A 24474-nucleotide genomic window follows, 5' to 3' on the forward strand; every position below is an offset into this window, starting at 1 on the left:
CATTTAAATGGCACTGGTGAGGGATCCTTCCGACTGCTTAACTTCGTGTTCAGCTGTGCAAGATTAACAGAGGGCATAAGCTGGAGTGTAGAGCTCCAAAATGGCAGTGCTGGCACCAAATCAGCGTGCCGTCATGGTCTGCCTGCTCTGCATACGTCCGGCGGATGATAGGTGCGCGGGTGCTAACCCCTTTACGAAAATGGCATTCGGTGCTCTTTGCATCAGAAGTATACGCGGTGCGCCATAGAGGCCATTTTGGAAACTTAAGAGACCTCATAGCGCTCCAAAAACCGGTGCTACCGAGATCAATTTTGCCCCATAATTTCTTTGACATTTTCAGTCAAGACCTTTACCAGTGAAAATGTGTATTTATCAGTGGAAATTCTAGTCAGCATTAAAGGAGCCAGAACTAGCAGCTCTCATCATTTGTTCCTCACTCTGTAAGGGTAGAAACATAGAAACATAGAAAAATAGGTGCAGGAGTAGGCCATTCGGCCCTTTGAGCCTGCACCACCATTCAATAAGATCATGGCTGATCATTCACCTCAGTACTCCTTTCCTGTTTTCTCTCCATACCACTTGATCTCTTTAGCCGTAAGGGCCATATCTAACTCCCTCTTGAATATATCCAATGAACTGGCATCAACAACTCTCTGCGGTAGAGAATTCCACAGGTTCACAGTTCTCTGAGTGAAGAAGTTTCTCCTCATCTCAGTCCTAAATGGAATATTCAACTGGAATTAGTGAGTTCACTAAATTTATAATTGACAGAACTCTCTATATTTCAATGAGAGTTAAAAGTGTTGATAATGTCAAAGTTTCCTCCTTTTTTCCCATGGTTCTAAAGATAACATGGAAGCAATGTGGAATGGATAAAGACCAGGACATGGTTGTTTTTATGCTGGGGTTAAGATCGCCACTTTGCATCACAAAGTAGGAGGATGTCACTTTGCACTCGCAACTCTTTATCCAGTGAGGTCAACTTTAGGCTGGGCCCTCCAGAAAACAAAGCACTGTCTGGAAATGAAGCATTTCTCCACCCCCTCACTTCTCTCCCCCAGATATAAGGGAAGTAAATCAGAAGTGAGTCACCTAGATTTCTCTGATGCACTCTCACAGCTCCTAACAGCCAGTTACCATGACACTGACCGAGCCTGGGAGCAGGTCATGAGCCCACACTTCCAGGCTCTACTGTGGGTAGATGGAAGGATGGAAGGAATTATTGAAATAAAATGGTCAATTCAATCACTAAATGAGCTTCTCCCCTCCTTCGAAGTAAGGGTTCAGTTTCTCAAGCTGCGCTAATATTTTCTCTGGACAAATTCATAAAAGGATTAATATTGTTTAAACTTCAAAATCACTTTCCTAAACAAACACTACACTTTTACTCCAGACATTTGCTCTATAATACTATTCTTTTGTTCATTTGAGCATTTTCCCTCACTCTGTATTTTACTCGGCAGTAACCATTACTTGGTCTTTGACCTGACAATGTACTCGGGAGAGATTCCTGAGCTATGTAGCTCAGATCCAGGAAGCTGATTCAACATTTATTTTCTGTTATATTTGGGGTAGGGAAAGGAAATGGTTAACGTCAGTGGTGAGCTGTCTTACACATGTTTTCACTCCACCTTTTGTGCTATGCATGAACAATTCTCTTCACTAACATTTTCACACATTTCCCCAGTGAGTCACAGGTTGTGGGTTTCATCCTCTGAAATGAAAGGTCAATCTATGTCCAATATTGAAAGCTAAGCCTGTATTTGGCTTCTGTCATGAGCATCTCCATCACTAGGCTGTAGATTTATTTTTTGGTCTATCTTTAATATAATTAGTATATTTTCTATGGCATTGCACAAAGGAGGGTGGATTTTAACTTTGGGGCAGCCAGCCAGCAGAGAGTGCTGACCATCCACCCATTCCTGCCTGTGGGAAGCCTATGCCATTTTGAGGCTCCGGTCTCAGTTCCAAGACGCCGGCTAGCTGGATGCCCCGAGATGGGGGGGGGGGGGGGTGAGGGGGCGGCCAGGTACTGCTGCAACTCACCTGCTTCGATCTGCGTGACTCGGACACCGCATCGGTCCGCAGGTAGGTTCTGGGCGGGAGAGGTGAAGGTAGAGGGGTGAGCTCAAGCTAGCTGTGGCCCGCAGTATTTTTTTTTGAGCCAGGAGGAGCACTCTTTTAAGAATTGATGGTTAGGGCACTCAATACCAGAACACATGGCCGGATCATGAGTGGCATACACTCCGTTCATGTGTCCCCTCAAAATTTAAAAAGAGCCCTTAGTATGTTATAGAACCCCAATTTGTACAGTGAAGAGGACTACTGCCTGAAACAGGCAGGTGCTATGGCTGCCTATGGGAAGGCCCCTTTTTAAATTGCAGTGTTTTGATAATTTGCATTAACGGGCTGTAAGTCTAGTGACCCCATTTTGTGGTTGTCCTGCCCTGTTAACACCGATTACATCTAGTTAAAATTGTCCCAAGAAAGTCAAGACCAAGTACAGTTTTCAGGTAAGGAAGAGATAGAGGGTGGGAGATAATGAATTGGACCAATAACGGGGAGAGGGAAAGAGGCCGATGGGAGCGCAGAAGAAGAGTAGGGGAGGGGTGAGGGGGAGCAGCAGGGATGCAGATATAAAGATATGTGGGGATCCAGAGAGCGGGGATGCTAGGGGTGGGGAGGGGAGGAGTGTGGTGGGAAGAAGGGGGAGTCGGATTGCCAAACCTATCAGATTCTCCTGGAGTCTCCAGGAATTAAAGTTTAATCTCCCTGCTACTTGCCCATCAACCAAGAGAAAATGATAGGGCCATTAACAAAATTGTGTGTTTTTTTCATTTTCTTTGAACACTTTTGTTTATTAATTTTAAAAATATTGGATTGGGGAGGGGGGAAAGGCTGTTTGACTGAGAGTCAACAATCCTTCAATTGGGAACAAAGAATCTGTCCACTTTCCAATTGGCATGGAATGCCGCTGTGAGGATGAATGGGTCAGGTGACCCATGGCTGGACCGTGAGAAGGGAACGAGGGAGATCTTGAGATGACACCTCCCAGAATATGTCCAATCAGAGTTGACAGCCATTGGGAAGAGGATAAGGGAAGCTGAGAAAGTGATGAGATAGAAGAGAGCAGGGGAAGGAGGGAGAGGTGTGAAGAGAAGGAGTGAGCGGTAAGGAGGGAAAGGGAGAGAAAAGGTAAAAAAGGCAAGGAAGGCAGAGTATGAGAGGAGGGAGAGGAAAGAAATGGAGAGAAATGGAGAGATGAAAAGGAGGAGGAAAGGAGGTCAGGGAAGTTGGCTCCCTTCAGCTAAGTGATGCTCACTGAGAGACGGGAGGTAGATATGCTTACTGAGGAGGCTGAGATCCAGCCACCATAACCATACTCAATAGGTGGGGAGCATAAGTTGTTCAGCCATAAAACAGGTGCCAAACAGGCAAAACAAAGCCCAATTTCAGGGTCCAAGGTCCAAAGATGCCTGAAAAACATCCGACATGGAATTGGGTCAGGCCATCTTTTAGACATTTGAGGTGGCTGCCTAAAACAGGCATTAGGCCCCTTTAGCATGATAGTGGGGGGCTTAATAACTGCTTTAGGATCCCTTAGACAAATTGGGTTGCCCTGAGTGGAGCAGCTGTCAGGCCTGCACCATTGAGGTTTTCAGGCCTAAATTTGGCATAGCCGGCAACCATCACCAAAAAGGTAAGTTCATTTTTTTTTAAAGTCTATGTGGAAACAAGAGGAGCAGGAGTACTCAGACAGTTCCTCCTGGCTCCACAGCACTCCTGACAGCTACGATTGACCCTCTCCCGCTATGCTCCCTTCCATCCACCTCCGCCTTACCTGACACTTGCCTGAGGGTCATCTGAGAGTCTGTGCTAGCTAGGCAAGCGACCCAAAATTACTTTTCGCAGATGGATGAGTTGCCTGTGGAGGTACGACATGAGGCTCAAAGACCAATTTTGGGCCTGTCTTAGGCCACCAACTTGGGGCGCATGTTGCTTGCCAGTGCAAATTCTGGACCCAAGTACAGGCCTTGACGAATTTCTAACTCATTATATTTCTGCTCAGTGTGTGGGCTGAAATAGCATGGTATCTCTGCTCAGTTGGGGGAGAATCCAACGTGGAGCTGGGATAAGGGAAAATGTTGGGGGGAGTGGAATTCAGTGCAGGGCGGAGGAGGAAATGTTCTCTCTGTTCCGTATAGGGGGGATCATATTGAGCATTTGGGATTCTTTTTGTCAATGTGAGGAGGGGCATGTTCCTGTAAGTTTGCGGTATAATGCCCAAGAAATTCTGCTCAGTGCTGGAGGTGTGGTACATGTGAGTTTGTGGTTCTACTTCAGAACATCTGCTCAATGGTGCTGGTGGAGAAGCAGTCATGGGATCCTGGGTTTCAGGTCCTGATACTTCTGTTCTCTTGGGGTTTGCATTATGTTCTGGATAGTTTTCCCATTCTCAGACGATTTTTCTTCTCCAAGGATGGGGGTTGAGAGGGTGGGCCAAATTTCTGTTCAACAATCAGATTTTCTGCATTGTTTCACTTCCAATTTTTCTGCTAAGTTGTGTGTGTGGGGTGGGGGGGGGGGCGTAATTTTGCTCTTCAGCTCTGCTTTTGGACATTCTAGTCACTGGTTGGGTTGGCGCAGTGCCTTAGTTGCTTTCCGACAGCAGCAAAGTAAAACTCGCAAACTGATTGTAACTAGTTTCCATTTGTTTTTTGCTCTTTGCTCGCTGGAGACATTTGTACATTGATTTTCTTCACAGCAGTCCTTATAGAGCACTGTTATTTGGGTTATCGGTTTGGCTATATTTTATGTTCTTGAGAAACATGACCATTCCTTCACTCTTCCAGTAACCTACCAGGAGATGTCTCCAATTTACCAATGGCCAACATCCAACCGATTTGGTGTTCTGTCCTCCATTACATAAGAAATAAGAACATAAGAAATAGGAGCAGGTGTAGGCCATTTGGCCCCTCGGGCCTGCAAAAGTATCCTCTGGGCATACAGCATCCTCATATCCTCAACCCATAGTGTGACACCTTTTTTGTGGTGTTTCTGATTTTATTAGTGCATCAAATAGTGTGTTATTTTACTATTGGTAACTATTACTAACATGTCCTGGCCAACGTATATCCCTCAACCAACACCTAAAACCAATGATCTGGTCATTTATTTAATTGCTGTCTGTGAGAGCTTGCTGTGTGCAAATTGGCTGCTGCAATTCCTACATTACAACAGTGAATGCACGTCAAAAGTACTTCATTGATTGTGAAGCGCCTTGGAATGTTCTTAGGTCATGACTACAGTCTTTCTTTCTATGTCTGTAATCTCCAAGCAAAGGATTTCTGTGGTACCATTAAATAGACAATGTTAGGGGTCACACTAACATTTGACAGAAAAGGCCAGATATGTTGAATGCGGTGACTAATGTTAGATGGGGCGTCCCTTCAATAAATGCGTCACATAGCACAACTCTAACATTGACATCTAGAGATGCTATACCATGAGAATGTTGTGACCACACTTTGTTTTTAATATATAATATAATTTAAAAAGTACTCCAGTGCACATTTCCTTTGTGTCACACTTCAAGTGTCACACTCAAATTTAAGTCATACATTAATACAGTATAGCAAAAAGCAGTCATTTGGCATGTACAGAAAATCTCTCCATGATTAAAAATACCAAAGTCAGAATATCTGCAAGCTGTTCCCCAGCATTGAAGCATTGACCACGCTCAACCAGCTCCGTTGGCCGGGCCAAATCGTCCGCATGCCCGATACTAGACTCCCAAAACAAGCACTCTACTCGGAGCTTCGACACGGCAAGTGAGTCCCAGGTGGGCAGAGGAAACGCTTCAAGGACACCTCAAAGCCTCCTTGAAAAAGTGCAACATCTCCACCGACACCTGGGAATCCCTGGCCACGATCGCTCAAAGTGAAGGAAAAGCATCCGGGAAGGCGCCGAACAGCTCGAGTCTCTTCGCGGGCGCAAGCTGAAACCAAGTGTAGATAGTGGAAGGAGCGCACGGAACCCAGGCACCCCACCCACCCGTCCCTTCAACCACCATTTGCCCCACCTGTGACAGAGACTGTAGGTTTCGCACTGGATTCATCAGTCACCTGAGAACTCATTTTTAGTGTGGAAGCAAGTCATCCCCGACTCCTGAGGGATTGCCTAAGAAGAAGAATGTTATCCAAAAAAAAGCCAGGATTTTGATCTGCAGAATAACAATTAAACTCATGAATTCATTCAATGTTTGCTTCATTTGACTTTGTGGCCATTAATGAATCAACTTCATGGATCAGCAGTAGAATAGTACATTGTGCAATCTGTGGTATAACACTCCAGTCCTTATAAATTAGCACACCATCCAACTTACCATGAGTTCTGCTGGTACTATTATAAAAATTATACATCTAAAGTGCAGTTTCTATCCATCACTATTCAACATCAAGTTCAAAGTCACACTTTAAGAAAAACTATAAAGAAAGAAAAACAGTCATTTAGAATGTAAAATTCTTTTGGCAAATAATATACCATAATTAATAGAGGAGCCAGTAAGTCTGCAATCCCTGACTGACTTTACAATCCTAATTAAAAGAAAGAGAAAGAAAACTAAAGTTCCGAGATAAGAACATAAGAACATAAGAACTAGGCCATTTGGCCCTTCGAGTCTGCTCTGCCATTTAATAAGATCATGGCTGATCTGATCATGGACTCAGCTCCACTTCCCTGCCCGCTCCCACTAACCCTTTATTCCCTTATTGCTCAAAAATCTATATATCTCTGCCTTAAATATATTCAATGACCCAGCCTCCACAGCTCTCTAGGACAGAGAATTCCACAGATTTACAATCCTCTGAGAGAAGAAATTCCTCCTCATCTCAGTTTTAAATGGGCGGCCCCTTATTCTGAGACTATGTCTCCTAGTTTTAGTTTCCCCTATGAGTGGAAATATCCTGTCTGCATCCATCTTGTTGCGCCCCTCATTATCTTATATGTTTCAATAAGATCACCTCTCATTCTTCTGAACTCCAATGAGTATAGGTCCAACCTACTCAACCTATCTTCATAAGTCAACCCCCTCATCTCCGGAATCAACCTAGTGAACCTTCTCTGAATAGCCTTCAATGCAAGTATATCCTTCCTCAAATATGGAGGCCAAAACTATATGCAGTGCTCCAGGTGTGGCCTCACCAATACCCTGTACAGTTGGAGCAGGACTTCTCTGCTTTTATACTCTATCCCCCTTGCAATAAAGGCCGACATTCCATTTGCCTTCCTGATTACTTGCTGTAACTGCATACTAACTTTTTGTGTTTCATGCACAAGGACCCCCAGGTCTAGATGTAACTAGAAAAGCAATTAAATTCTAACCTTACCGAATGATTTCTTCTGTGTCTACCCCTGAAAAAAAACTGTCCCCATGTCACTTATAATGGCACATTCAAATTCCCAAATGTCCAGTGTTTAATCCTTCATTCACCATAATATTTCTGCAGCTACCGATCTGCTCAATCACATCCTCACTTCCATCTTTGATGCCCTTCTCCCAACTGAAACCATGACTCTCTCTCACTCTAATCAATCCCCCTGGCACAGCCCTCATCTCTTCTACCTTCAGTCCAAGGGGCACAAACGTAAACGTTATTGGCAGACAACTGGTTTGACCATTCATCACCAGATTTGGCTGGACCACATAAAGCACTGCTCGGTCTTGCTCTTCTCAGTCAAAAGTGCTCACTATTCCAGGAATGCAAAGATCCACTACAAACCATCTTCTTCAAACCTTCTCCCCTGTCTCCTCCACCCTCACCTACAACAAGTGTGAGGAGCTCATGGATTTCGTTGTCACTAAGATTGAGACCATGCATTCAACTTCCTCTTCTGCTTTCATTCCTTCCCAAGCCCACCATGCCAAAATTCCACTCAGGTTCCCCCCTGTCTTAGCACTGAATTTGTATCTTTCTTTAGTTTCTCTCCTATCACCCCTCATACCTCCTCTGAGTTCATATTATCTGTGAGAGCCACCTTCTGCTCCCTAGACCCTATTCCCACCAAAGTGCTGACCACCCAAATTCCCTTCCTGGCCCCCATGTTAGCTGATTTTGTTAATGATTTCTGCTCCTCAAGTGCTGTCAGCTTTCCCTTCAAATCTCCCATCATCACCCTTCCTCCTCAAAAAACCTACCCTTGATCCCTTAATCCTTGTGAACTACCATCCCATCTCCAACCTCCATTTCCTCTCCTAAGTCCTTGAACATGTTGCCTCCCAAATCCCTGCTCATTATTCCTGCAACTGCATGTTGGAACACCTCAAATCGGATTTCTGCCCCTGCCACAGCAATGAAACGGCCTTTATCAAAGTCACAAATGACATCCTATGTGACTGTGACAGTGCTAAAATATCCTTCCTCATCATTCTCTGCAGCCTTTAGCATGGTTGACCATACCATCCTCCATCAGCCAGCTGGGTCAGATGCACTCACCTAATTCCATTCTTATCTATCTAACCATAGCTAGAAAATTACATGCAATGGCTTCTCTTCCTGCTCCCGCACCATTACCACTGGAGTCCCAGAAGGAACTATCCTTGGCCCCTTCCTATTTCTCAGCTACATGCTTCCCCTAGACGTCATCACATCTGAAAACACAACATCAATTTCCACTTGAACGCTGATGACATCCAGCTCTACCGCAACACCACCTCTATCCACCCTTTCACTGTCTCTGATTTCTCATGTTGCAGGTCTGACATCTAGTCCTGGATGAGCAGAGAGCCATTGTCTTCGGTCCCCGCCACAAACTCTGCTCCCTAGCCGCCAACTCCATACCTCTCCCACTGTCTTAGGCTGAACCTGACCGTGCGCAGCCTTGGCATCCTATTTAACTCTGAGATGAGCTTCCGACGACTTATCCGCTCCAGCACCACGACTTCCATCCCTGCCTCAGCGCATCTGCTGCTGAAACCCTCATTCATGTCTTTGTTGTTGTGTTCCGAACACAGATGAGACTGCACACAGGGAGGTTAAAGTAACAGTGACCTCAGTCTTTATTAAGACACTCCAGAGTGAGTAACAGGCCTTAGTGGCCGGCTTATATACAGTGCTCCCAAGGGATGCTGGGATCCCTTGGGACTTCAGGGGATGTGCTCCCTGGTGGCGGAACATGGGAGTGCATGCTTTACAGATACACAACATCACTGCCCCCGCAAAGTCAAAGTGAAAACTATTTACAAGGTGAGGCGATCGACAGCCTCTCTTTCCCTGGTGGACCGTCTCGGTACAAATGTCTGTTCTGGTATGTTGGCTGTGCCCTCGCTGGGCTGGCTTGTTGTTGGCCCTGCAGGGCTCCTGGGTGAGCCTGGCCTTGCTGGTCTGTTGGGCGTGATGGGTTCGATTTCCTGGTCCGGCGTGGTGTCGTTGATCCTTTGGGTGTGTGCTGTGGGCTCAAAAAAGGTGGTGTCTGCTGTGGGTTGTTCAGGGCAGTCTGTGAACCGCAGCCTCGTTTGGTCCAGGTGCTTTCTGTAAATTTGTCCATTGTCTAGTTTGACTACAAACACCCTACTCCCTTCTTTAGCTATCACCATGCCTGCAATCCACTTGGGACCATGTCCATAGTTTAGCTCATACACAGGGTCATTCAGATCAATTTCCCGTGACACAGTGGCGCGACCATCGTTTATATTTTGTTGCTGCCGCCTTCTCTCTACCTGACCAAGCAGGTTTGGGTGAACCAGCGAGAATCTGGTTTTAAGTGTCCTTTTCATGAGTAGCTCAGCCAGGGGCACCCCTGTGAGCGAGTGGGGTCTCGTGCGGTAGCTGAGCAGTACTCGGGACAGGCGGGTTTGCAGTGAGCCTTCTGTGACTCATTTGAGACTCTGTTTGATTGTTTGTACTGCCTGCTCTGCCTGCCCATTGGAGGCTAGTTTAAACGGGGCCGAGGTGACATGTTTGATCCCATTGCAGGTCATGAATTCTTTAAATTTGGCACTGGTGAAACATGGCCCGTTGTCACTGACCAGTATGTCAGGCAGGCCATGGGTGGCAAACATGGCCCTCAGGCTTTCAATGGTGGCGGTGGCGGTGCTTCCCGACATTATTTCACATTCAATCCATTTTGAAAAAGCATCCACCACCACCAGGAACATTTTACCATGAAACGGGCCCGCAAAGTCGACATGGATCCTTGACCATGGTCTGGAGGGCCAGGACCACAAACTTAGTGATGCCTCTCTGGGCGTGTTGCTCAACTGAGCATACACACTGCATTGCCGCACACAGGACTCTAAGTCAGAGTCGATACCGGGCCACCACATGTGGGATCTGGCTATCACTTTCATCATTACTATACCCGGGTGTGTGCTGTGGAGATGTGAGATGAACATCTCCCTGCCCTTTTTGGGTAGCACTATGCGGTTACCCCACAACAGGCAGTCTGCCTGAATGGACAGCTTGTCCTTTCGCCGCTGGAACGGCTTGATTAGCTCTTGCATTTCAACGGGGATGCTGGCCCAGCTCCCATGCAGTACACAGTTTTTTACTAGGGACAGCAGAGGATCTTGGCTAGTCCAAGTCCTAATCTGGTGGGCCGTGACAGGTGATTTATCATTTTCAAACGCTTCCATGACCATCAATAAGTCTGCGGGCTGCGCCACCATCAACAAGTTTGCAGGCTGCGCCATTTCCACCCCCATGGTAGGCAATGGTAGCCGACTGAGAGCATCCGCACAGTTCTCGGTGCCTGGCCTGTGGCGGATGGTATAGTTATACGCTGATAGCGCGAGTGTCCACCTTTGTATGTGGGCTGAGGCATTAGTATTTAGCCCCTTGTTTTCAGCGAACAGGGCTATGAGCGGCTTGTGATCGGTTTCCAGCTCAAATTTGAGGCCAACCAGGTACTGATGCATTTTCTTTACCCCGAACACACACGCTAATGCCTCTTTCTCAATCATGCTGTAGGCCCTCTCGGCCTTAGACAAGCTCCTGGAAGCATAGGCGACAGGTTGCAACTTCCCCACATCGTTAGCTTGTTGTAATACACACCCAACTCCGTACGACGATGCATCACATGCTAGCATGAGTCTTTTACACGTGTTATACAATACAAGCAGCTTGTTGGAGCATAAAATGTTTCTGGTTTTCTCAAAAGCAATTACTTGTTTTTTTTCCCCATACCCAGTTCTCACCTTTACGCAATAACATGTGTAGGGGCTTAACCCCGATAGGAAGTTACCAAAATAGTTGAGGAGTCACAGGAACGACCACAGCTCCGTGATGTTCTGTGGCCTGGGCGCATTCCTGATAGCCTCTGTCTTGGTGTCCGTGGGCCGAATGCCGTCCGCTGCGATCTTTCTCCCCTAAAACTTCACTTCTGTTGCCATGAAGACACATTTCGGCCTCTTCAGCCGCAGCCCTACGCGATCCAGTCGCTGGAGGACCTCCTCCAGGTTTTGTAGGTCCTCGACGGTATCCCAACCCGTGACCAATATGTCGTCCTGAAAAACCACCGTGCATGGTACTGACTTGAGTAGGCGCTCCAAGTTTCTCTGGAAGATTGCTGCAGCCGACTGACTCCATACGGGCATCTGTTGTAGATGAACAGTCCCTTGTGCATGTTGATGCAGGTGAGGCCCTTCGAAGACTCCTCCAGCTCCTGCGTCATGTAGGCCGAAGTCAGGTCGAGCTTGGTGAATGTCTTGCCTCCTGCCAGTGTCGCAAATAGGTCGTCTGCCTTAGGTAGCAGGTATTGGTCCTGTAGCGAGAAACGATTAATAGTTACTTTATAATCGCCGCAAATCCTGACCGTGCCTTTTGAGTACTGGAACAATCGGGCTGGCCCACTCGCTGAATTCCTCTGGGGAGATGATGCCTTCGCGTTGCAGACTGTGCAGCTCAATTTCCACTCTCTCCCTCATCATGTGAGGCACCGCTCGCCCCTTGTGGTGAATGGATCGTGCCTCTGGGACCAAGTGGATCCGCATCTTCGCCCCGGAAAAGTTTCCAATGCCTGGCTCAAAAAGGGAAGGAAATTTGTTGAGAACCTGGGTACATGAGGCCTCATCGACATGTGCTAGCGCTCGGATGTCTTCCCAGTTCTAGCGGATTTTGCCCAGCCAGCTCCTTCCAAGCAGTGTGGGGCCATCACCCGGGACAATCCAGAGTGACAGTTCATGCACCGTGCCCTCGTAGGTGACCTTGACCATGGCGCTGCCCAGGACAGTTTGGCGTGTGTTTTCAGTTTCGTGTGGATGGGGCTCAGGGCTGGTCTGAGTGCCTTGTTGCACCACAGTCTCTCAAGCATCTTTTTACTCAGGATGGATTGGCTTGCACCAATGTACAGTTCCATGACTATGGGTAAGCCATTCAATTTTACATTTAGCATTATAGGTGGACATTTCGTCGAAAATGTGTGCACCCCATGTACTTCAGCATCTGCCTCCTCTCTCTGAGGCTCGAAATTGCTTTGATCAACCATGGACCGATCTTCCACGTGGTGGTTAGCAGGTTAGCTTGTTAGAGGTGCCCCATTGTTCCACAGTTCTTGCAAACATACCCTTTGAAGTGGAATGAATAGGCTGAATGGAAGCCTCCACAACGCCAACAAGGTGTGAATTGCCTTGCATTCATCCTTTGTTGCGGCCTCTGAGTCATCTGGGTCACCTGAGGCCTGCTGGCAGTTGCAGACTCGTCGTTTCTGCCCTGTAAATTTCTGCTCACAAACACAGTTCCAGTTAATTTATGAACATTGCTAGCAGTTGTGTGCTGAAAGATTTGTTTGGTGTTATCACTGGTGGACATAAATGCCTGTGCTATCGCAATGGCCTTACCGAGGGTCGGTGTCTCTTCAGTCAAAAGTTTTTGTAGGATGGTCTCGTGGACAATGCCCAGTACAAAGAAGTCTCCGAGTATCTGCTCCAGGTAGCCATCAAACTCACATTGTCCTGCAAGTCACCTTAGCTTGGCGACATAGCTCGCCACTTCCTGACCTTCAGATCGCTGGCACGTGTAGAACTGATACCTCGCCATCAACACGCTCTCCCTCATATTAAGATGCTCCCAAACCAGTGTACACAGCTCCTCATACGACTTATCTGTGGGTTTCACCGGAGCCAGAAGATTCTTCATGAGGCTGTAGGTCAGTGTCCCGCAGACCGTGAGGAGGACCGCTCTCCTTTTTGCAGCGCTTCCTCCTCCGTCCAGCTCGTTGGCTACAAAGTACTGGTCTAGCCATTCGACATAGGCTTCCCAGTCCTCACCCTCCGAGAACTTCTCCAGGATGCCCACAGTTTGCTGCATCTTTGCATTGGATTCGTGTACTTGTCGCCAGTTGTTGTGTTCCTAACACAGATGAGACTGCACACAGAGAGGTTAAAGTAACAGTGACCTCAGTCTTTACTAAGACACTCCAGAGTGAGTAACAGGCCTTAGGGGCCGGCTTATATACAGTGCTCCCAAGGGATGCTGGGATCCCTTGGGACTTCAGGGGATGTGCTCCCTGGTGGCAGAACATGGGAGTGCATGCTTTACAGATACACAACATCTGTTACCTCTACACTTCCAATGCTCTCCTGGCCAACCACCCATCTTCCACCCTCCATAAATGTGAACATCCAAATTCGACTGCCTGTATCCTAACTCGCGCCAAATCCCGTTCACCTATCACCCTCTGCTCGCTGATCTACATTGGACCCTGGTTTTGCAACGCCTCGATTTTAAAATTCCCATCATTGTTTTCAAACTCCTCCATGGCATTGCACTTCCCTACATCTGTAACCTCCTCCAGCCCTACAACCCTGTGAGATCTATGCACTTCTCCAATTCTGGCCTCTTGCATATCCCCATTACATATCTTGCAGCCTTCAGCTGCCAAGGCCCTATGCTCTGAAATTCCCTTCGCCTCTTTCCCTGTTTACCTCTCTCTCATCCTTTAAGACGCTTCTTAAAACCTACCTCTTTAACCAAGATTTTGTTCACCTGTCCTAATATCTCCTTATGTGGCCAACCCACGCTGTAACATGTGCACGCACTAGGTCCATGCAGCAGAGCTGGGCTCCAGTTGTCTTGGTTAATCCTTGCTACTGGACCAAGGCCTAGCTCTGTCAATCCTGTGTGGTGGCTGGTGTGCAACAGGCGCCACACATTAAAAAAATCCACGCACAGGCATCTTCCACCCTTCAACATGTAGTTTGGGACCTTAAATATTAGGTCCTTCATTGAAACACCTGTGAACTCATCCCTTTACGGCATGGAAGCAGGTCATCCTCATTTCGAGGGACTGCTAATAATGATGATTATGTGGCCCAGTGTTTGATAATGGTCCTGTCAAGTGCCTTGTGACGTTTTACAAAGTTAAAGACAGCCTGAAACTGACCAACACATTACAGAACAAAAGCAAAATAATGTGGATGCTGGAAATCTGAAATAAAACAGAAACTGCTGTAATTGCTCAACAGGTCAGGCAGCATCTGTGGAGAGAGAAACAGAGTTAACGTTTCAGGTCAATAACCCTTCATCAGAACTGAAAAAAGTTAGAGATGCAACAGATTTTTAAGCAAATGTAGGGGCAGGGAGTGTAGCCACACCTTTAATTTGGAGGAAGTGAATGGTGTCAAAGGAGAAGTTGTTCAATGTGAGAACAGGTTCAGCCCAGTGGTGGATGGGGACTGGTTGAGTCTTTGTTCAAGAAAGAACCAGAGCGCCCTCAGGCCGTCCTGGTGGGAGATGGAGCTGTAGAGGGATTGGATGTTCCCTTTCAGCATTGCAAAGAGATCACTCCTTTAGCGAAACCTTGGTCCACTCTTCAATCATCCCCAACATCCCCTCCTTTCCCCACAGCACCTTCCTGAGCAAGCGCAGGAGATGCAACACCTGCCCTTTAACTTCCTCCCTTCCCATTGTCCAGGGCCCCAAACACTCCTTCCAGGCAAAGTGTTTATTGTACTGGTTGCATTTTGGTATACTGTATTCATCGCTCACAATGTCGTCTCCTCGATATTGGGGAGACAAAACGCAGGTTGGGTGACCGCTTTGCGGAGCACCTCCATTCAATCGTTAATGTGACCCTGAGTTTCCGGTCACCTGTCACTTTAATTCTCTGCTTCACTCTCACTCTGATCTCTGTCCTCAGCTTCTTACACTGATCCAACGAATCAATGTAAGCTTGAGGAACAGCACCTCATCTTTCGATTAGGCACTTTACAGCCTTCCGGACTCAACATCGAGTTGATGATTCTACCATTTTCACTTCCATCTCATCGAGACTCATCATTTGTTTCTTAACTTGTCCCATTACCATTTCCTTTCGCCTTGCACCATCTCCCTTTTGCTCTTTCCTCCCCTTCCCCTTTCCCTGCCGCTATACTTGGATAAAAATCTGTTACATCTCTCATTTTTTCCAGTTCTGACAAAGGGTCATCTACCTGAAACTCTGTTACTCTCTCCACGGATGTTGCCTGACCAGCTGAGTATTTTCAGCATTTTCTGTTTTTAGAACGTATTATCGTGTGAACTGAACTATGATGAACCTAAACCACCATAGCAGATTGTTGAAATGCAAGGTTATTAATTTAGATTCAAATATTAATTTGTTACAAAGAATTCTTATTAAGAAAAAGCTAAGTCAAAAGAAACAATCAAATTGTTCAAATAATGTCCTGTCCTTTTCTCATCTTTTTCTCTCAGTAAGTTAGCTTCTAATATGTAAAATAAAGTTTTAAAACACATTCCAAAAGTACATATTCCCCAATGAAATCATGAAATCTACCAATAGAATTGTATTTTTTGTCTATTAATATGATCATTAATATTTTTGGAAAGTGGACTGTTGCTTGCTCAGAAATCTAATATAGAAGTTGGGATGGTATGAACCAGAATGTTTGCAAACTCAGCAACTAATTCAATCCCGAACTGAGCTTCTGATCTTATATCCTCTCCATCATAAAGACCACTCTAGGGATTGTAAGATCTACATTTTGGTTCACTGGGCCAAGAGCTGAGACAATAACAGAGACATATTAATTAAAGACTGATATTAATTAAACCAATTTATTGGCTTCCATTCAACAATATAAACAGTTAAAAGCAATTCTTACAACTGTGGAGCACGGTCCAGAATATGGGGTGATCAAGCCATTGTCCTGGGAGAACCGGAGTGACTATTTTAGAGCGCCTTCATCCTCTTCTTGCTAGTCAGTAGTTCTCAGCACCTGGCACGTAGCTGCTCCACTGCAGTGTTCGTCGTTTTCTTCTCAAGCTTGCAGTTTCCTTTTTTTATATTTTCCAGTGGGTTGCTGTGTACCTTGCCATTTATGGATCCTCCTTCTGGGTCCTAGTCATGGTTATCAGTTATGGTTGATACAATTAACACAAATCCATTGTCGGTAGATACAATTATCAAGATCATCATAGGTAATCCCTCAGAATCGAGGAAAACTTGCTTCCACTCTTAAAATGAGTCCTGAGGTGACTGAACAGTCCAATACGAGAACCATAGTCTCTGTCACAGCTGGGACAGATAGTCGTTGAGGGAAGGGGTGGGTGGGACTGGTTTGCCACACGCTCTTTCCGCTGCATGTGCTTGATTTCTGCACGCTCTCGCCATTGAGACTCGAGGTGCTCAGCGCCCTCCCAGATACACTTCCTCCACTTAGGGCGGTCTTTGGCCAGGGACTCCCAGGTGTCAGTGGGGATGTCGCACTTTATCAGGGGGAGGCTTTGAGAGTGTCCTTGTAACGTTTCCTCTGCCCACCTTTGGCTCGTTTGCCGTGAAGGAGTTCTGAGTAGAGTGCTTGCTTTGGGAGTCTCATGTCTGGCATGCAAACTATGTGGCCTGCCCAGCGGAACTGATCAAGTGTGGTCAGTGCTTCAATGCTGGGGATGTTGGCCTGGTCGAGGACGCTAATGTTGGTGCGTCTGTCCGTTGATCAAATCAGTTGATAAAATTAACACAAATCAGTTGTCGGTAGATACAATGAACACAATCAGTTGTCGGTAGATACAATTAACACAATCAGTTGTCGGTAGATACAATTAACACAAATCCGTTGTCGGCAGATACAATGAACACAATCAGTTGTCGGTAGATACAATTAACACAATCAGTTGTCGGTAGATACAATGAACACAAATCCGTTGTCGGCAGATACAATGAACACAATCAGTTGTCGGTTGATACAATTAATAAAGACCCATTGTCTGAGCACTTGAGCTGATCCTGAGTAATAAACAAGCCATACAAATTTTGCAGTTGAGTATCCCGCATTTGGGGACATCGCAGGCATCAGCATTCCAAAGTGCAATGGGCTCGCCTCATCCTGGGAGAATCACCTTCTTGATCATGGTTACTCCCATGCCAGGTAAGTCCATCATGCTCTGCACCAGCTGTTCTGTGCTGATCACACAGGGTTCTTGCACCCAGCTCTATAACTCTGCCCCACCTCCGCCCATCTGCTGCTGAAGCCCTCATCAATGCCTTTGTCACCTCCAAGGTCAAATACTCTAGTGCTCCCAGAAGTTAGACCTCAAAATATGCCCATTTCCCTTTCTCCCAATGTCAAGATATACCGGAATTCCTTACCTTACTACCCTGCTGAGGCATTGAGGTACGGCGGAGAGGCACTGCTGGCGCGAGTACACAATCTCATCTCTCTCATCTGGAGGGAGGAGAGCATGCTGGGGGATCTCAGAAATGCGGTGATCGTGACCATCTTTAAAAAAGGGGACAAGTCTGACTGCGACAACTACAGAGGAATCTCCCTGCTATCAGCTAGTGGGAAAGTCTTCGCTTGAGTCCTCAACTGACTTCTTCCCGTGGTCGAGGAGCTCCTCCCGGAGTCACAGTGCAGATTTCGTCCCCTACGGGGCATAACGGACATGATTTTTGCAGCGCGACAGCAACAGGAAAAATGCAGGGAACAGTGGCAGCATTATACATGGCCTTCTTCGACCTTACAAAGGCCTTTGACACTGTCAACCCTGAGGATCTATGGAGTGTCTTCCTCCGTTTCGGATGCCCCCAAAAGTGCGTCACCATCCTCCACCTGCTCCACGACGACATGCAGGCCGTGATCCTTACCAACACAGACCCAATCCACATCCGGACCGGGGTCAAACAGGGCTGCGTCATTGCCCCAATCCTCTTCTCAATCTTTCTCGCCACCATGCTCCACCTCACAGTCAACAAGCTCCCCGCTGGAGTGGAACTAAACTACAGAACCAGTGGGAACCTGTTCAACCTTCGCCATCTCCAGGCTAGGTCCAAGACCACCCCAACCTCTGTCATCGAGCTACAGTACGCGGACGACGCCTGCGTCTGCACACATACAGAGGCTGCACTCCAGGACATAGTCGACGTATTTACTGAGGCGTACGAAGCATGGGCCTTACGCTAAACAGCCATAAGACAAAGGTCCTCCATCAGGCTGTCCTCACTGCACAGCACTGCCCCCCAGTCATCATGATCCACGGCGCGGCCCTAGACACCGTGGACCACTTCCCCTATCTCGGGAGCCTCCTATCAACAAGAGCAGGCATCGACGACGAGATCCAACACCGCCTCCAGTGCGCCAGTGCAGCCTTCGGCCGCCTGAGGAAAAGAATGTTTGAAGACCAGGCCCTCAAAACTGCCACCAACTGTCTACAGGGCTGTAGTAATACCTGCCCTCCTGTATGGCTCAGAGACATGGACCATGTACAGTAGACACCTCAAGTTGTTGGAGAAATATTACCAACGATGTCTTCACAAGATCCTACAAATCCCCTAGAAGGACAGGCGCACCAACATCAGCGCCCTCATTCAAGCTAACATCCCCAGCATTGAAGCACTAACCACACTCGATCAGCTCTGCTGGGTAGGCCACATCGTTCGCATGCCAGGCACAAGACTCCCAAAGCAAGTGCTCTACTCGGAGCTCCTTCACAACAAACAAGCCAAAGGTGGGCAGCGGAAAGGCTACAAGATCACCCTCAAAGCCTCCCTGATAAAAGTACGACATCCCCACTGACACCTGGGAGACTCTGGCCAAAGACAGCCCTAAATGGAGGAAGTGAATCTGAGAGGGCGCTGAGCACCTCGAGTCTCAACAGCGAGAACATGCAGAAATCAAGCGCAGACAGCGGAAAGAGTGTGCGGCGAACCAGTCCCACCCACCCCTTCCCTCAATGACTATCTGTCCCACCTGAGACAGAGTCTGTGGATCTCGTATTGGACTGTTCAGCCACCAAAGAACTCACTTCAGGAATGGAAGCAAGTCTTCCTCGATTCCGAGGGACTGCCTATGATGATGATGATGAATACACCCAAACATAAAAATGAGCATAAAGCAGTGTAAACAATCGGGGCCCAAGGAAAACACTAAACTCAAACCATATATTTTCCTTCTTTATGTAAGAAAATTAAACTTTCAACTCATTCAACCATCATTCGTGCACATTAGGCACACATGTTTAAGAACATGCAATCAGGTCAGATTTTCAATTTTTACTGTGACTTTTAATGTAATGGGGCTCCAATGGTCTAATGGATAAGACACTTGCTTCGAGATCCAGGGATTGTTGGTTCAAGTCCCATCTGGGGTGAGCTTGGTTTTAAATAATCTTCATTCTGGGGATGTGAGACTAAGAATGGCTGCTCATTCAAAGAGCCACAACAGGTCAAACGGCCTCCTTCTGTGCTGTAATTTTCTCTGATTCTATACTTATGCCATAATAATGCATTAAAATAAACAGAAAATACAGTGCAGATCTCAGTGAGGATCCTTTTTTTTAAAACATTTTTAAAAATTGCAATTAGAAAAATTACTTTGGAGCCGAAATTCAGGGTCCGGCTAAGGCCCGTTACCATCGGTTTGCAGCGGCCATGCGGTGGAATCGAGTGGCCACCGTGTTGCAGTCAATTGGCCGCCACAATCCAAATTCGCCTTGGGGATTTTTCGGGCGGTCCCCACTTCCACCCCACTGCTGCCGACCGCCCCAAGCGCGTCATCAAAATGCGCACCACCGATCTCCTGCACCTCCATCCCACTCCACACAAAATTTACCTGAAAAAAAACACGATCTGCCGCGCAGTGCCCCCGACAGCTTTTTCTGTCGGTGCACCTTGTTTTCTGTGTGTGCGGCACGGCAGCGCCGCGGCCCTTCAAGAGGAAGGCGCACTGCCATGGCCGCCATGTTTTTTTTTCCCAGTCGACATCCCAATCATGGCCCAGGGTTCGGCTGGGCCGCTAACAGGCAGCCTGGCACCCTCTCCTGGGTGCGAGACCACTGGCCCGGCCGAAACCCTCCCTGCTGGCCCAGTGGGCAAAGCTAGAAATTCGCTGCTTCTCTCCCCTTTAAATGAGAGGAGAGACTTGGTGACGCAAAGGTGCACTGACGTCACCACTGCTCTGCCGCTGAGTGACAGCGGCGGAGACTCCGTCCCATGCCCACTTCCACCTCTCACCAGCACTTACTACCACACTTCTGCCCCCAACATGACCGACTTCCGGTCCACTCTAAAAAAATTGCCAAAGAGGTGAAAATGGATCAAGAGTCCACTTCATCGGCCCCGATGGTAAAAACATCGAGAAAAAGGTAGGTGCCCCAACTTTGTGGTGGGCCTGAATTTCAGCCCCTTTGTTTCCTGCTGCAAATGTGCTCATAAATTTAAGAGAGCCTCTTAGCAAGTGTAGCTGTAAGAAACTCGTATATGAGGCTTTGTAATTTTAGGGCGGGGCCAGTTATATGGGCAGAGATACGTTTGGGTGGAACGATCGAAAGATGGCCGTAAAAGCTCAAGGCGATTTGGGCGTATTGATCGTACACGTGTAACTCACTAACACCCAAACTTCCACGGTCTTTTAAGCCACATAATCGTTTTACGTCCCGGTTATGTGTATCTTTGGGTGCAAATACAGAGGAAATTCAAGGTCTCGGTGTCCAAATCATAACAAGAAAACAGCTACCACTATTGCGCTGTATTACAATTTTATTCTTTTTGTACTGAGTGGCCTCACAATGGTAAATTGTCAAAATGTTGTTATTTAGCACTGATCTGTGGTAATTTCAAACTTAAAGTTAAAAAGAAACAAAATTAACATTTTGGCAAAATTTAGAAGATATATCCATCCACTTAAGGGGCCCAAGTTTTGGCTTGAGTTGCTCCTTTTTTTTGGAGCAACTAGATTAGTATGGAGTATCTTAGAAATCGCAATTCTCGGCATTTAGTTTGCTCCAGTTCTAGTTAGTTAGAATAGTTTTGTGTTAGAACAGTTTTTTTTCAAAAGGGGGCGATACCAGCCACTTCCGCCTGTTTTGCAAGTTTAGGCAGCAAAAAGTTACTCCAAACTAACTTAGAACAGAGTAAGTGTCGATTTTTGTACGCTCAGAAAAACCTTGCCTACACTTTATAAATTCGGCGCAGGTAGCGAGAGATGGGTGGTGGGGGGGGGGGGAGGGAAGTTAGAGGGAAGTTAAGGGATTTTACAAAGCATTAAATACTTCACTTTTCCCAATAAAGAGCCATCATCAATAATAAATGAAAAATAAATCAATAAATCAACCAATAAATCAATCAATCAAAAAAAATGTAAAAATACAAAATAAAAATAAAAATTCAATCAATAAATAAAAAATTAAAAGTTCCTACTCACCTACTGCAGCACCAGGAGCCCTCCAACAGCTTGCCGGAGAGCTGGTCGGGCGGGCCCCACCGCTGAAGAGGTGCTCGGGCGGGGCCCGCCACCAAAGAGGTGCTGGTCGGGAAGGCCCCGCCGCAGAAAAGGTGTTGGTCGGGCAGGCCCCACCACCGAAGAGGTGCTCAGGCGGTCCCCGCTGCCGAAGAGGTGCTTGGGCGGGGCTCGCCACCGAAGAGGTGCTGCTCAGGCAGACCCCGCTGCCGAGGAGGTAAGGGCAGGCAGGCCACTCGGTCTGGGATAGGGGCGACGTCCCTTCGGCCAGGGATAGGGTCGCCCGGAGACAGGACGCGCTGGGAGGGCCAGGAGCCACTGCGCACACGCGCAGCTGCCGGCACGCTTTTTGGCGCAGGGCTGTAGCTCCGCCCCCAGCTGCTTGTGTTGCACTGCGTTGACTGTGAAACAGGCCTGCTGGACTCAGAGAATCACGAGGTAAGTTTTAGCCGTTTTTTATATTCTAAAAAATAGACAGGCCTCTCGGAGTGCACCGTTCTGGGAGGACATCCGAAACTTGGGCCCACTATGACTAGATTCAGAACCGGGTGAAGGAGGGGTAAGAATTATGCTGCAGAGAGATATGTTCTAACATGCTAACTTTTCAATCTTAAAGGAAATTATTATTAGAGGGGAAGTACTTTCAGATAAAAGGACTGGTGCTTCAGCTGTGGAAGACTTGTTGCTCCAAACTGCTGACTGTAAACAGTAATTTTACATTGAACAGCTGCTCCATGGCAGACTGACATTTTCCCAAAAGTGGGCGAACTCAGCTGGCGCCACCACTGGTCCTGTCAGAAACATCTTTACGAGAAACAATGCAGTTCAGCTGTTCTCCAACTGCGATGGTCCCTACCAGGATATCAGCTGAGCCTATCTACTAGGGGTGGCTACAGAGCAGTTGTTTCTTACTGTGGAAAAATGTTTGTCGGAGATGCAAGAGGCTAAGGACTTTAACCTGAAAGCATTTCTGGAACCCTCCCCACCGCACACAGCGATATTTCTGTACATAATACATTTGCAAGCAGAATTACTGTGCCATCATCATATCATCATCATAGGCAATCCCTTGAAATCGAGGAAGACTTGCTTCCACTCTAAAAGTGAGTTCTTAGGTGACTGATCAGTCCAATACGGGAATTACAGTCTCTGTCACAGGCGGGACAGAGAGTCGTTGAAGGAAAGGGTAGGTGGGGAGTCTGGTTTGCCGTACACTCCTTCAGTTGCCTGCGCTTGTTTTCTGCATGTTCTCAGCGATGAGACTCGAGGTGCTCAGCACCCTCCCAGATGCTCTTCCTCCACTTAGGGCAGTCTTTGGCCAGGGACTCCGCCAAACTGATCTATGGCACAATAATTTTAAATGAATCAACTGTAATTTCCTGACAGTTTGTCAAATGCTGTCAATCTGCTTTTGTTCATTGTTGATGCCCATTAAATATTTATTGCAATTTTCCTGCTGGTATCTGATAAGTAGGCCAAATCACTTGCTTGGAATAAGTCCCTTCACCTTTTTCCTGTCCGCAAACTGATGCTGTGCATTCCATATTAATTTTGTTTTCAGGGATCACATCAGCCTGAAACTGATAAGATAAACAATTGACAGCCCAAAGTTCAGGTCTTAATCACTGCTGCCATTTTTTAAATAAATTTTCCTTCTGCGAAGCATCTTGGGAAGTTCTTGTACGTTAAATGCAAGTTATTGTTCTTAATCTCATGTTGACACCATCAAGATGGATTCTTCAGGAGAAAAATGATTTAAAAAAATCTGAATCCTTTCTTTCTTTATACACTCCTAATCCTCTGAAAAAGGATGGATTGCCCCGATTTTAACCCCCACACCCAATGAGAACAGGGCATGCATGGGGTTAAAATTTTAACAGTGAGCCTCTCACCTCATTTATGTCATCTTCACCGCTGTCACCATTTTAACAGTTTGGGCAGCCAGCTAGGCCCTCGCCTCAGGTAGGCAAGGACCTCACTGCCATTCAAAAGTCAAGGTCTGATGACATAATTCAGACCCTGAGGACATTTGGACAGTGAGCAGCCGAGTTTGGCACTCAGTACTGGCCTCGCCAGGAGTACCAGGTGCAAAGGAAAACAGGCCAAGAAGAGGCTGAAAAGGCAATTACATCTTATTTTTTAGAGGTTTTGTTGTGGGGGGCCAGGAGGAACAGGAATACTTCTCTGTATCCTACATGGAAACCTAGGACCCCGGACTTACCTATGTAAATAAGACCCAGAAGGAAAAGTAGCCCGGACCTGTCTCTAGTGAGCCAGGTTGAGTCTGCTGTTGCCGTGCCAGCCTCAGGTTTGGAGCACAATCTTGCGCACACCACTTCCTGATGGGGTAGGTTCCGGGGCAATACTGGGGTGCGATTGGCAGTGTTATGTGGATGTTCCGCTTGCCGCTTAAAGGGGAGGGCCACTGTACACACTGTCAGGCCTCTAATGGCCACCACTGGTCCACCAGGGTGGCATGGTAGTGAGGCCGCAGCTCGGCACCCAAAACGGAATGCCGGGCTGCACGATGGCGGCATGGACCACGTTAGAGAAGTAAAGAAGGGACCGACTGGTGAGTCGGCCAAACAGGGTAATATGGCATCGTGGGGCGCTCCTGACCTCCCCTTTAACTACCGCCTCGCGAACGGAGGTCGGCCCAGTTCACGCCCTGTGAGGCTAGCTTATGATCAGTGAAGTTCAATTATGAATGCCTAACACGCTCATACTACTTTCCTGCTCGTGGCAGCCTCACGGGGCACTGGGCAATATCCACCGAGGGGTGGAAAGGGGTCGGTGCACGGTGC

The 24474-nt window shown here is 47.2% G+C and overlaps 1 protein-coding gene and 1 pseudogene across 2 annotated transcripts in view; one reads left to right on the plus strand and one right to left on the minus strand.

Moving 5' to 3' along the window:
- LOC139240204 (integrin alpha-2-like) overlaps positions 1-24474 on the plus strand; it is a 233106-nt gene that overhangs the window by 75428 nt on the left and 133204 nt on the right. The gene's annotated exons all lie outside the window — the stretch shown is intronic.
- On the minus strand, positions 17236-17370 carry LOC139253088 (U1 spliceosomal RNA; annotated as a pseudogene).

The sequence above is a fragment of the Pristiophorus japonicus genome, chromosome 2, assembly GCF_044704955.1.
Source record: "Pristiophorus japonicus isolate sPriJap1 chromosome 2, sPriJap1.hap1, whole genome shotgun sequence".
Taxonomy (NCBI): Eukaryota; Metazoa; Chordata; class Chondrichthyes; family Pristiophoridae; genus Pristiophorus; species Pristiophorus japonicus.